The 15,462-nt window shown below is 38.5% G+C and overlaps 1 long non-coding RNA gene across 4 annotated transcripts in view; it reads right to left on the bottom strand.

Moving 5' to 3' along the window:
• The window catches only part of LOC307184152, a 503,327-nt gene that overhangs the window by 241,991 nt on the left and 245,874 nt on the right, over positions 1 to 15,462 (bottom strand). For all 4 annotated transcript variants that reach the window (XR_013827669.1, XR_013827670.1, XR_013827671.1 and 1 more), the window contains 2 exons: positions 10,702 to 10,795; positions 7,913 to 7,968 (listed from right to left, as the gene is read on the bottom strand). This is a non-coding gene — a long non-coding RNA (uncharacterized lncRNA). The remainder of the gene's footprint in view (positions 1 to 7,912; positions 7,969 to 10,701; positions 10,796 to 15,462) is intronic.

Raw genomic sequence — 15,462 nt, 5'->3', positions numbered from 1 at the left:
AGCAGGAAATTCAGCCTCAGTCATTATGGACCCTGCACCTTTCCAGGGCCCCATGTCAATCCAGAACCTCAGGTGGTGTCCAAAGAGTAGGGGTACTGTTCCAAACTCCAGGCTATCATGGTGTCCAGTCGCTCAGTGGTCACTTTAGGTATGGGGCCTCTATCATGAGCTCCCTGTGGGGCTAGGGGAACTTTTTTTTTTTTTTTTTTTTTGAGGCACAGCATCCCTGTACTTAGGAGCCACGTTTTGGCAAATGATTTTTCCATCCTCACTGACTTCTACTTAAATTCTGTGAACTCTCTTCCTTTTTCCTCTGGTTAACTTCAAAGGCATTTTTCTCACTTCCGGCTGACCTCAAACATATAGTTGCTTCAGTAATTTTTAGGCTTTTATGACGAACAGGAAAAGTTTCTGTCTTCAAGTATTTCTACTCCTGCTGCCTCTTAGACACAAAATAATCCCTGAGGAAGTAATCCCTTATGGGGCTGAATACCTGCTTGAAATGGAAGAAGGTAAGAACATGGAGACTGTCCAAGATAGGTTATTGCCCAGTGAATATTCTCTTTCCCTACCCCTATTCCACCTCCACTGGAGGGGTCTTCTTCCCTTACCCATTGATGTTGGGATTAATTTAATTAAATTTAATTAATTTAATGATTCAGTTCTAATTCCAAGAAGCTTTTAACTTAATGGGATGATAACTTGGTGTATTAATTAAAGTTCTTTTGGTTGCAAACACAAAAAGCAACTCTGGCTAACTTCCTTTAAGATATTAGGAAAACTCACAGAATCGTAAGAGTTGCCAAACAGGATTTGAAAGGAGCGGGGACGAGAGCAGCTTGTGGGATTTCAGCCCTGGGAGTCACTGAAGCTGCCACTCAAATAACTCTGCTGTGGAGATGTCTCTGTCTGCATCTCTTCATTCAGATTTCAGGTTCCTGGGATGGAGAGGCTGGTTGTCCTTGCTTAGGCCATGTCTTTGCCCCAAGATTATTCAGCCAGGGAAGACAGGACAGAGGTGCTATTGAGGAAACTGCTACGATCTGGGCAGCCACACTGATTCATGTCTCCTACATCTGGTTTGCAGTAGAGTCCCACCTTTGTGGGGGTTGGTTTGAAGTTGGTGCATAAAGCTGTAACTACCCTTCAAAGTCCATTACGCTTCTTTGTAGGGGTGGAAGATATTGCTTTTTCTTCTTTTTATCACCAAATAAAGAAGTTTTAAGACCACACTATAAAAAAATTCCCTGGTGGCACAGTGGTTGAGAGTCCGCCTGCCGATGCAGGGGTCACGGGTTCATGCCCCGGTCTGGGAAGATCCCACATGCCGCGGAGCGGCTGGGCCCGTGAGCCATGGCCGCTGATCCTGTGCGTCCAGAGCCTGTGCTCCGCAATGGGAGAGGCCACAACAGTGACAGGCCCGTGTACCGAAAAAAAAAAAAAAAAAAAAATTTCGAGTTTCCAGCACTAAACTCACACTTAGCCTGGAGAACTTTTGCAATTACTGCATCCCATGAAACCAATAAACATTTGTTCACGGGCCAGTGGAATAAAGAGCGGACTTGCTCACACTTTTCAAATCCTGTCTGCCTCTCTCCTCTTTTGCCAAATGCAGGCAGCTGAATTCAAAGAGTTTAATGTGTATTTGATGCAACTCCACTGTACACCAGAGATGGACTAATACAATGACCTAAACAATACAACAGCCCTACACAAACCTTAGAAGTAGGAGGCTAGTATCCCCCTTGTTAAAAAAAATTGGTGAGGGACTTCCCTGGTGGCGCAGTGGTTAAGAATCCGCCTGCCAATGCAGGGGACACGGGTTCGATCCCCAGTCTGGGAAGATCCCACATGCCGCAGAGAAACTAAGCCCGTGTGCCACAACTACTGAGCCTGTGCTCTAGAGCCCACAAGCCACAACTACTGAGCTTGTGTGCCACAACTACTGAAGCCTGCACACTCTAGGGCCTATGTGCCGCAACTACTGAGCCCACATGCTGCAACTACTGAGCCTGCGTGCTGCAACTACTGAAGACCGTGCACCTGGAACCCATGCTCTGCAACAAGAGAAGCTACCATAATGAGAAGCCCGTGCACCACAACGAAGAGTAGTCCCAGCTCACCACAACTAGAGAAAGCCTGCACGCAGCAACGAAGACCCAATGCAACCAATAAATAAATAAATAATTTTTAAAAATAAAATAAAAACTTGGGTGAGATAATAATCAAGAATCGTGTCCTGGAAGAGAGCTTTGAGGGGGCATTTTTTGGTCTTGATTCAAAAGCAATCTAAACTATATTATTAAAAAGTCAAAACTGAGGTTTTCTTCTGCCTTCTGAAATTTCAAATTCAGAAGCAAATGAAACATTAAAAAAAAATTAAGCCCCCAAGGGCTTCACCACCTACTACTATGTTACACTGTGGGGCTTTATTTGAACATATTTTGCTTTTATTGCTTTGTTCTTTTTCCTCTCTATGATTTACAAAGCAGTGTGGGAAAATGGTTAATACCGAATAAAAGTTAAAATTAAAACCACTTTTTCCACTATGGTGCTGTCTCCTTCCCACCCCCTCATCCCTGGGGGCCTGTTCAACTGAGTTTAGTAGCACAAAGGCTACTGAGTTCCAGAACTATAGTCATAATATACCTAAAATGGATTGATTTCATAGCTCTAGGACAAGATAAATTAGTTGACTACATACAGTTGATAATGTGGAGAGAACTGATAAATAATGAAACAAGCTCATTTTAAGATACCTGTAGAACTCTGGAAATTTGTGCCATTTATTAAACAATTCAGGTTAGTTCAAATAATTTTGTTTGGAGCTGAGCTTGCTTTGGGGCCCAAATAGTTTCCAAGGAGAACAACTACTGTTTATAGCCCTCTGACATGAGACTTGTTAGACTGGCAGGAAAAGCTTGTTTCTCTCTGCCCACCTGAGGAATGACACCTAAATCTTTTCAACTTGAGGAGAAGAATCTGTCAGAGAGACATACACCACCCCAATCTGTGACCCAGCCCAGGCTCTGACAATCCCCCAAGTCTTTGTTAAATACTTATTATGTGCCAGGCACAGTGCTGGTCACTTTCATATCCATTTTTTGTTTAACCCACAAAACGTTTTACACATATTAAAATCCCATTTTACACCTGAGAATATTGAGACTCACAATGATCAAGAATCTTTCCTTTGTCAGACAGTTCTACTCCCTATAATAATAATAACCAAAGCAGACAGGAAAGAGGGTTCAGAACATGGGGTAAATGTGGAAGACAAAATTGGTATCCATGAGATGAGTTAATGCAGTAACAAGTGTGTCTGAGACATAGTGCTAGGTATCTTTAGGTACCATCTTTAATCATCACATCAAGGCTAGGAAGTAGGTGGTAAAATGGGCTCTATTTTAGAGCTGGGAAAATGGAGTTCTGAGAGAGGTTAGGAAAATTGTCAGTAACTGAGCATTGCATGGTAACGCCTACAGACACGCTTGTACAATAAAACAGATATTGGTGCAAAGGACATTGAGATAAGTCAGGATAGCTTCAGGCTGCAAGTAATGACAATGAAGACTCCAAGTGGGAAGAAAGGCCTTACACTTCAGCAAGTAAATAGGTTGTAACACACTCAGTCCAGGTATTTGGTGGCATGGGCAGAAAGTTATATCTGAGTCACAGCTCAGTGGGAAGTCAAAAAGGGGAGGCTGACTGGTTGCCACGAGTCAGGGAGCTTCTCTAGGAGAAACGACATGCCACGTGCCCTGCGGCACAAGGGCACCTGGTTATGGCTTCTACTGCCAACCACACTGCAGTGTTTTCATGGGGAAGTCGGGAGGAGTGTTTGTGGATGAATAAGTCACCTTTATACCTGACCTTTTTCTCCACCACTACCATCTAGCAAGCAAAGGGATTCCATTTTTAAGTCAAACTGTGCATTGGGTATCTCTGTGAAACACAAGCTGTGTTGAATTTTTAAAGGGATCAAAGCCTTACAATAAAGCAATGAACTTTAATGAGTCAGTTAGTAGAGTGGCAGGTATCAGAGAAAGGAACAGTGGGATTTAGATAACAATCTCTCCCCAAGGTGCTGGAAAATACTGAACAGAGAGATAAAATGACAAGATTCCCAGTATTTGCTTCAAAATATTGTTAGGGGTGGGGGAGGGTGATAAGAGTAGCTGGGAGTATAGATAAAATTAGGTAGGCCATAGGTTGATAATTGTTGGATCTCTGTGATTAGTATGTTGGAGTTCAGTATACTCTTCTAGTTTATGTATGTTTGAAATTTTCTATTATAACTTTTTTTAAAAAAGAGAAGAGTATAGATATGGTCTAGTATTCTATTCCATAGAAAAACTGCATCCCACTGGGAATATAAATGTGACCAGGGGGCTGGCCTGGATTTTCTGCACAAAGTTGTGGGTTCCACCTACATCCAAACAACCTCTAGGTCCTATACCTCCAACCTCCAAAATTTATCTCCAATCTGTCCACTTCTCTCCATCTCCACTGCCACTACCCTAGTCCTGACCACCACCAACATTGCTTGTTTAGACAACTGCTGTGGCCTCCACATTTGCCTCCCTATTTCCAGTAGGATGTCCGTTTCCAATCTCTTCTGCCTACAGGAGATGGAGTGATCTTTTCAAAATGCTAATCTGATACTCTCATGAGAAACAAGCAAGATGCACAACAGTATAGATAACTTTGTATAAGAAAGGGGAAACCACATACATGCTTACACACACATATGTATATATTAGTTGCTTATATTTGCAAAGGAAAATTCTGGAAGATAAACCAAAAACTTATCAAAATACAAGAGAAGGAAGTGCACAATTGAGGACATAGGTTGGCAGCAAAACTTGTCTGAATATGTCCTCTTATAAATCTTGACTTTGGAATCACGTAAATGTTTACACATTCAAAAAATAACATTAAGTAAAAGTAAAATAAGATTTCTAAAAATTAAAACCAAATTAAAATGAAAAAAATAAAAACAACTTTTTATTAACCACACGAAGAAAATAATTATTTCAAGTAACTTTCATAAAAGTATTTTGACTTTACATTCTTATGAAATATATTTTAAGAATCAAGAAAAGTTGCAAATAAATCTTAAACTTCATTCAGTAGTCTTATTGTTAGTATTAGGTTGAACCATATGAAATTGCCAATATTTTACCATTTTTGACTATAAAATGACAATTTCTTACATTGCAAGTATACTAATAGGTTACTATAAATATAGTAATATTATTTTACACTATAAATCTAACATATTTTACATGTAATGTAAGATAATTCATATAAATATATTCTAAATATAGTATAAATTATAGCAATATTGGTATTACTTTTAGAAATATTTGGTACATATTGTAGGATAAAACAAATTATTAATCATATTAATGTTGTTAGAACAAAGATTTTTAGCAAAATAAGACAACTATTATTTTAGAAGTTAATAAATACCTTTATTTTTAATTGAGATATAATTGACATATAACATTATATAAGTTTGAGGTGTACAACGTGTTGGTTTGGTACATTTATATATTGCAATATGATTACTACAGTGACATAGTAATCATTATCTCTTCTTTGTGTTGAGAACAGTAAAAATCTAGTCTAATTAGCAACTTTGAAGTTTACGCTATAGCACTGTTGACTACAATCACTAAGCTGTGAATTAGATCTCCAGAACTTACTTGTCTAGTAGTTGCAAACTTGTACCTTTAAACGACATCTCCCAATTTCCACACCCCCCAAGCCCTGGCAACCATCATTCTACTCTGTTTTTACACATTCAACTTTTTTAGGTTGCACATGTAAGTGATAGCATACAGTACCTGTTTTTCTCTTTCTATCTCACTTAGCATAATGCTCTAAAAATAAACTGAAAATATCAGTGTGAACTCATGATTCTTTTTCAAAAATACTTATTCCTAATCATCCACTAAAAAGGCCTAGAAGCAATGGTGACCCAGGAATAATGAGTAAGCCCAGGACCCAGACTGTGGGCTCTAAATACCTTCCTACTAAAAGGAAGCAGAAATGCATGTAGAAACGGCAGGAAATAGAATAACTGAGTTGGGGATATGTTATTGTATAAGGAAGCAAGGAAACTATTAAAGAGTAATGAGGTCCAGTTAAAAAAACAAAGATCTGACATGAGGGACTTCTCATTGGCTAAAACAAGACGTTTTATGCCTCAAGAGAATTATGACTAAAATTGATTAAAACACATTGACTATATAAAAACCATACATTCAAAATGATACTCAAAAAAAGAGAAAGTAAAAAGAAAAGGAAGGGGAAAAAAAAGGAAAGAAGGAGAAAAACACATCATTGGACACAATTAGCAGTAACTAGGTCACCAACACCTTACTCTGCAAACTTGCAATTAAAGGAAAAGAAACAAATATATATCCTGCCTTTCCTGGAGGAAGTGTATTCCACAGTAGCATAATAGTCCTAGTTGATGCGGGAAATTTTTTATCTTTTAGGGAGGGATTCTGACTAACAAATGTGTTAGGAAGGATAGCATTAGAAATTCATCATTCTGCAATTCTTAATGAAATAATTGGTTCAGACAGTGATCATCAGTGGATGAAATCATTGGATTAAAGATTGATGAGGAAATTTACAATGAAGGGATGTAGGCTTTTACCCCTTTGAATGTTAAACCAATGTTGCTTTCCTAGGATAATTCTCACTTGATCATAATGTCTAATCTTCTATGACACTGGATTTGGTTTGCTACTATTTTGAGGATTTTTATGTCTATATTGAGGACATTGACCTAAATTTTTTATTTGTGTTATGCCTTTGGCTTTGGTATCAGAGTAATACTGGTTTCATAAAGTGAGTTGGGAAGTGTTGCTTCCTCCAGTATGTTCTGGAAGAATTTGTGAAGGATTGCTATTATATCTTTAAATGTTTGACAGGATTCACCAATGAAACTATCTAGGCTTAGGCTTTTTTTCCAGGAAGATTTTTAATTACTAATTCAATTTCTTTACTTGTTATGGATCTATTCAGATTTTTTATTTCTTCTTGGGTCAGTTTTGGTAATTTGTATCTTTCTAAGAATTAAAAATTTTTTCATTTGGTCTATTTTTTGGTATAAAGCTATTCATGGTTTTCCCTTATCTTTTTAATTTCTGTAGAGTTAATGGTGATATCCTCTATTTCATTCCTGATTTGATGATATGTGTCTTTTCTTTTCCTTACTCTAGCTAAAGGTTTGGTCAATTTTGATGATCTTTTCAGACATTCAACTTATGATTTCATTGATTTCCTTAACTTTTTGTTGTGTATTTCATTGACTTGCCCTCTAATCTTTATTATTTACTTTCTTCTCCTTACTTTGTGCTTACTTTGCTCTTCACTTTCTAGATTCTTAAGGTGGAAGATTTGGTTACTGATTTGAGATTATTTTTGTTTAACATAGGTATTTAAAGCTATATATTTCCCTCTTAGCACTGCTTTAAGTTGCATCCCATAAATTTTGATATATTTTGCTTTCATTGTAAATCAATTCAAATTTCCCTTGTAGTTTCTTCTTTGATCCATGAGTTATTTAGAAATGTGTTGTTTAATTTCCAAACATTCGTGGTTTCTCAAATTTCTTTCTGCTATTGATTTCTAATTTAATTCTGTTGTGGTTGGAGAACATACTTCGTGTTATTTCAATTCTTTGAAATTTATTGAGACATTTTGTGGCCTAGTATATGATCTATTCTGGAGAATGTTCCATGTATGCTTGAAAAGCATGAATATACCAACCAATTACTACAAGTGGGACAACTAGACATTATGCACCTTATGATCTAATGCAATATATTAGTCAAAATGGACAAGATTATGCTGCAATAACAAATATACCTAAATTTCAGTGATTACTTACCTAATCAGGGCCCAGGCTGATAGAAGAGCATCTCAACATGTCCTCCCATGATCACACTGGCAGAGGAAAAGGAAAAAGGCAAATCATATACTGGCTCTTAGAGCTCTTCCCAGGAACATATACGTTTTGCTTCCACTCATTTAATTAACCAAAACAAGTCACATGATCACAGTTAATTTTAATGAGGCAAAGAAGTGCTATTCTACCATACACTGGGAAGGAGACCTGAACATTTTTGGTGAAAAGTGCTTATAATTGGCACACTACTATGAAATATTCCTGCCAAAATCTGCTGAACCCAAATCTAATCAAAATTTTAGAGTTATCTTCCAATTTATAAGAAAACTGTGCTATAGAGGAACAAGTTAAATGACACCATAAATAAGCAAAAAGACAAATCTAATTCTTTTCAGAAAACCTGTGATATGGAAAAAAAAAGGATTAAAAAGACCAAGAGGCTTAAAATTGAATGTAATATGTAGGCATTTTTTAGGTCCTGATTTCAAACAACTAAGAAGACATTTGAGACAACTATTGAAATCTGAATATGGAGTGAGTGTTAGATAACACCAAGGGATTAGTAATGTTAAGAATGATAATGCCATGGTAGTCTTAAGAAAATATGCATATTTTTACAAGATGCATTCGTAGGCATGTAAAGATTCAGTTATGTCTGTGATTGTTTTATAATACTTTAAAATTCTTAAGCAGGGAAAAAATTGATAGATGAGGCAAATGGGGCAAAATCTAGATATTTATAGAATCTAAGTCGTATGTATATGCGAGTATATTAAAGTATGCTCTCTGCTTTTGTGTATATTTTAAATTTATTTAATAAAAATATTTTTAAAATTTAATCTGATCATGTCACTTCTTTGATTAAAACCTTTTATTGGCTTTGGTGGTTGAAGAGAAAGTCCAAATTCATCACAACGCTCTTCATATTCAGCATCTGTTTATCCTCCTCCTCCTCATCATCTTCTTCGTGGTAACACTTTTATTGAACACTTACCACGTGTCCAGCACTAAGTTGAGCCCTTTGCCTGCTTTACTGTTTTTTGTTTTTGTTTTATGCGGTATGCGGGCCTCTCACTGTTGTGGCCTCTCCCATTGTGGAGCACAGGCTCCGGACGCGCAGGCTCAGCGGCCATGGCTCACGGGCCCAGCTGCTCCACGGCATGTGGGATCTTCCCGGCCCGGGGCACGAACCCGTGTCCCCTGCATCGGCAGGCGGACTCTCAACCACTGTGCCACCAGGGAAGCCCTGCTTTACTGTTTTTAATAACACAATAACCAGAGTTATTTTGTCATCCACTTTTTGCAGATGAGGAAACTAAAGTACGGAGAGGTTCAACAACTAGTCCAAAATCTCATAGCTAACAGGTTGGGAAACTGGGATTTGAACCCAGGCAGGCTGACTCCATCACCCATGCCATTAACCCCTTGATTTTATGCCCACCTGGTATTTCTCTCTCTTGTATGCCCACAAATTAGTATGGTGCTTAGCACATGGTAGAGGCTTAAAATTTTTTTGTTAAATGGATGTTGTTAGCTAGGTTTCTGTCACTTTTTCAGTTTCCTTATCTTCTCATTAATTATCTTGTAAATAGTTATTTTCCTGTGGATATTGCATTGCTGTCAGATGACCCATAAGTACTTGCTGAAAAGGAACATTACAAACATAGAGAGAAAATACCCCCCAAGTCCTTTCCTCAACATGGCCTTTACTTATGACCCTCTTGGGTTCTCTCAATGACTCTTGCTCTCAACATATTGCAATGTAATTCTTTGTTTATATATTTACCTCTTGTCTAGTCTATGAGTTCCGAGAGGCCAGGGACTCTATCTTACGTATCTCACCCCCCAGTGCCGAACACAGTAATCGGCATGCCCTGAGCTGTTAAGTTTATTGAGTGGATCAGTGCACAAGAGCTACTAAAGAACTCCTGTATATCCTTTAAAGCCTAGCTCAGATGTTGTTTCTGTAAAAACTTCCTGCTGCCTCCCAAAGTTAATCTGCCCTCCTCTGTGCCATTATTTTACCCTCTGAACACATTTATAATTTCCTTCATATTGCGCTGTACTTTTTTTTTTTTTTGGTCCACTTGTCTTCCCAACCAGACCATGAGCTTTGCAAATCTGGGACCATGCTTTATTCATCTCTGTCTTACTAACACCCAGCAACATTCTTTGGCACAGAGCAGGGGCTCATTTTTTGTTCAAATGCAAAACTATCAAAACTTTCAAAATTACCAAAATGTACAATTATTAATATAGTCATATATTGTCCTTAGCAGATATTACAAATAAAGGATGTTTTACATTCTGTCTTAGAAAAAATTTCTGATGTGACTTAGGAAATGGGACGTGCTCCTTAGTAGAATAATACTATGGACACACTCCTTAGTAGAATAATACTATCACCACCATTTCAAGTCTTCTGTCACTTTCTGCTACTTGCCTTTGAAATATAAGCTAGTCATGGTCACTTTGTATTTATGTTGCTGCTTCTCTGCTAAAGTTGCAATATGTCACATGCCATTAATTTGTTATTTTTCAAAAGATTCCCATGTGGGAAATTTGATGACCATAACTGGGGAGATAAGGTTGGAGAAAGAATAAAGCAAATGAATACGGCGCTGTGGAAAGACTGGCAGCCTGCTTTTCCCTCTGTAACTTTGGACAAGCCATTTCCCTCCTTTGGGCCTCAGGTTCCTCATCTGTAAAATCTGATTTCACCAGGTGATCCCAGAGCCTCTCCTATGTTCTAGAATCTATGACATCTTTACCTCAAATAAGTCAAAGAAAAGGCAACAATAGACTTCTGCAGCAGTCTGGTCTCGTGCACTGGAGAGATATCTGTTTGACCAGGTGATCACCCCACTGGAAGAGGAAAAACAAACACAAAGCTGTTATCTGGCTAGCACAGGACCTGACTTTGCAGCTTATCTTCTTATCACAGGTAGGATGGGGAGTAACCTGGAGTGATGATTCACAGTCGTTCTGACCATGGGCAAAATCAAATACACCATGGAATAAACAGAAATACAGGGCCTGTCTAGGAAGAATGAGAGAGAGTACAATAGGTCCAACTTAACACTGGACCTTCCCACCCCTACCCCTGCTGCAACCACATGTTGGCCCAGTCTTCAAGGTCAGCAAACTTCTGCCTGTTGTCCATGGCAGACACTGCTAATTGATTACAGTACTATTTTCTTCTAAAGCCAGACTGGGAATCTTTCACAACACAGTGCTGCTGCAAACGCCAACAACTGTTTGGAGTTGGAATGTCAGCTGAGATCTATTTGCCATCCTGGGCTCAAATTTCCTCCTTATTCCGGCAAAGAAAAGTACTACAAAGAGGGTTGTAATTTTAACTAAATAAGGGACCTTGGTTAAGTTCCTTACTTTGCCTCTGATTTGTAAATGGAGAATTCCCTAGTCCCCTCCATTCAAGCATTCTGTGTTTTGGGGATTCTAGAAGTTCTCATCTCTTTTGGAAAATAGGAGCATTTATATGACACTGCTATCCCAAAGCTCAGCTTCTCCATGACATGGTAGCATTTAGGCAACCTGGACTGTATCTGGACACATCCAACATGACAAGTGTTAGGTGTCCACACAACTGCAGGGGCCATGAAGTATTGTTTATTAACCCTCCCCAATTCCCAGACAAGTTCTCTGGAGTCATAACAATCAGATTAAACTCAAGTGAAGCTTGACTGACAGAGTCAAAGAAAACCCACAGGGCTGTCACCTGTTAAGCAGTCAAGGCTAGCATCTTCCTTGGCAAGAAAGTACATTTTCTTGTCTGGTTTCAGCCTTAAATTGCTTGTATTTGTCCTGGAGACTAGATCAATAATCTCAATCTCTCTCTCTCTCTCCCTGCTTGTAGATCTGAAATAATTTTATACGAAGAAAAGTAAGGCAAATGGCAGAGCAGCAGAGGTAGAAAAGTCAGTATGTAAGAATGCTAATAGGAAGAATAATACATAATATTTATTGTGTGCTTTTTGTGTGTCAAGCACTGCATTATCACATTTAATCTTGATAACCTAACAGATATGTACCATCATGTATCTCCATTTTACAGAGGAGGAAATTTAGGCACAGGGTGTTAATGAATTTTTCTAGGGTGCTATAGTGTTTTTGTTACAGAGGGAAATGTGAGTCAGGTCTCTCTGACTTCTTCCATCACACCACACTGACTCTCCCAATTCAACACTGAAGAACTTTCTCAAACCACCTCAGGTGCATTAGTCAAGTCTCATTCAGTGTAAATAACAGAATACTCAGTATCAGGAAACTGTTCTTCTTCATCTGTTGGCTCTGCTTTCACTCTATTCTTAGGCAATCTGTCCCTTCAAGGTGGCAAGATAGCTACCATCAGCACCAGACCTAGATCCTATGCCTTCAGCAACCCCAAGAGGAGAAATGATTCTCTCTCTCCTTGGTCCTAGTAAAGACCTAGGATTGTGTCTTTTTGGCCTGGCTTCCAGAGTCCCTACCTCTGAAGCATCACTATGGTCAACTGAAAAGAAATGACTTGATTGTCCAGACCTGCGTCAACTGCGCATCCCTGGAGGTAATGGGAGAAACACGTCTCCAAATTGCAGGGGCTAAAAATTCGGAGGGGATATTCTCCTAAGCAAACTTCAGGTATGGTGTCTTGAAGAAAAGTGGATGGGTATCACCAAGCAGGCAAAAACATTAGATGTCCACTCACTAAACTTGTATCTATGCAACACCACAATATTCCCAAAGAATTGGCCTTGTGGTCATGCTGTATATAGCAGTTAGAAGCTTTGTTCTGGTCAAATTCTAGAAGTTTAGAATTTCTCCTGGTACTGGAACTTGGGCCCAGGTGTAGTGTATTAATACTGTCATCCTGGGCAGCCTCTCCATTGTTCCTCCTTTTGCACCTCCAGCCAACGCTTCATAAACCCCCACATGCAGAAACAAGGGCAAGTTTCTCTCCTCATTCTGGAAAAGGTTGCACTTTTGCCCTAAGAAAGTTTTAAGTACTGCCTTGTCACTACACTGGGTGGTAGGAGGGACTCTACCTCCCCTTCAGTGACTTGCTACTCAGATTAGTTTCATTGGTCTTCAAATCCTATTTGTAATTCAAGGCCAGGTTCTCATCCACCTTCTCCATGAAGCTCTTTCCAGTCTTTCCACTGTAGCACTTATCCAGTTATCTCTCATGATGCAGGATTTTCTTTCTTTAAAAAGATTTTTTAAATTTCAAAATGTTTGACGCATACAAAAGAGTACTTGTAATATATGTGCAACTTGTAAAGCATAATTATAAAAAAAAAGTCCATGAACCTACCACCTGATGTAAGAATTCTCTCTGTTTTGGCTGGTGTTTAGGAATGCAATTGATTTTTACATTTTAATCTCACATCCGGCCACTTTCTTATTCACTTGTTATTATCTTCCTATGACTCTGTTTTCTTCGTGTCTTACGGCTTTGCTTAGATATATAGAATATATAAGTTTCATGTGTAAAACATTATATTTCAGCTTCTGTATACACTACAGTGTGTGCACCACCAAAAATTTAGTTTTCACCCATCAGCATGCAGTTGACCCCTTTTACCCATCTTGCCCTCCGCTGCCCTTCCCCACTGGTAACAACTACTCTGTTCTCTGTATCTATGTGCTTGTTTCTGTTTGGTTTGGTTTATTTATTTATTTATTTTTGGTTGGTTTATTTTTTATAATTTACATATAAATGAAATCATATGGTATTTCTCCTCTTCCATCGACTTATTTCACTTAGCATAATACTCTCTGGGTCCAACCATGTTGTTGCAAACAGCAAGATTTTATTCTTATTTATGGCTGAAGAATATTATATTATATATGTATATACCACATCTTCTTTATCCATTCATCTATTGATGGGCATTTATATTGTTTTCATATCTTGGCTATTGTAAGTAATGCTGTGATGAACATAAGGGTGCATATATCTTTTCGAATTAGTGTTTCATATTCTCCAGGGAAATACCCAGATGTGGAATACCTGAATCATATGGTAGTTCTATTCTTAATTTTTTGAGGAATCTTAATACTGTTTTCCATAGTGGCTGCTCTAATGTACATTCCCACCAACAGTGTATGAGGGTTCCTTTTTCTCCACATCCTCACCAACACTTGCTATTTCTTGTCTTTTGGATAATAGCCATTCTCATGGGCGTAAGGTAATGATATCTCGTTTTGTTTTTCACTAATAATTAGAGATGTTGAACATTTTTTCATATGCCTATTGGCCATCTGTATGTCTTCTTTGGAACAATTCCAGACAATATTGAATAGAAACTGTGTTAACAGGTAGACTGTGGTGGATGATGTAATGTACTAGCCAGACAACCCTTTGAGAATCAAAGATTCATTTTCACAGCTGCTGGGAGTGCTGCTGGAAAATGGCCCTCAGTTGTGAGTCCTTTCTGGGGATCGCCTTGGTTGAAGAAACCTGTCACACTCAAGGTATGGTTCCTCCTAGGACCAACCCTCATCCAATGACTGACTGACAAGATGGTATAAAGGCCTAGCCTCTTTGTCCCAATTGGGTACACTTCTAAAGGGCCATCCTGGCTCCAGAATTCTGTGAGTTTGGTTGAGGTCTTCATTAGAAATGTTTCCTAGCTCAATTTCTCCCTCTGCCTAAGCCAGCTTTCTTCCTCTCCCTTCCACATATATCGATCTCAGGAGAACTCTTCAACAAGCATTTTGTAGGCTGACCTCTCTCAGGTTCTGCTTCCTGTGGAACACAGCCTGTGACAGCTTCCTTACCTGGGTCCTCAGTTGTAAGAGAATGTTAGTATATCACCACGAAGAATAAGATTGCAGTAGGGGTTTTGAGAGGTATCCTTTATTTGCTTAAGGGAATTCCCTTCTATCTCTCATATGCTGAAAGTTTTTATTATGAAGGGGGTCACTTTTCTTCCCCCCTGAAAGACAACAGTGGTTCTGTGATGAGGATGTGCTGGAGGTAAATTTCCCCAGTTTATCTGAAAATATTTTTTGTTTATCCCTCATTCTTGAAAGATAGTTTTTAACTAGCACAAAATTTTAGTCTGACAGTATTTACTCTCAGCACTTTGAAAACTGTTTTCCTCTGCGATTTGATACCCACTGTTACTACTGAGAAATCAACATCAGTCTTTATGGGGGGTACATATTTTCTCTCTCTGGCCATTTTTAAGATTTTTTTCTTTGTCTTTGATTTTTCTTCAGCTTCACTGTAGTGCATGTAGATATGAGTTTCTTTTTATTTATCCTACTTATTATACACTGTGCTTCCTGCATCTGTAGACTCAGGTTGGTTATCAATTCTGGGAAATTCTCAGCCATTATCTCTATGAATAATCCCCTCCTCTATTCTCTTGCCCTGGGTCTCTGTTAGACAATGCAAGCAATGATACTTCCTCTTTCTATTTTCCGTTTCTTTTAATCACTTATATTTCCCATCTCCTTGTCTCATTTTATTTATTTATTTATTTTTATTTTATTTTTGGCTGCGTCAGGTCTTAGTTGTGGCT

The sequence above is a fragment of the Stenella coeruleoalba genome (genome assembly GCF_951394435.1).
Source record: "Stenella coeruleoalba genome assembly, chromosome: 3".
In the NCBI taxonomy this organism is placed as follows: domain Eukaryota; kingdom Metazoa; phylum Chordata; class Mammalia; order Artiodactyla; family Delphinidae; genus Stenella; species Stenella coeruleoalba.
This window is presented reverse-complemented; position numbering and strand designations above follow the sequence as displayed.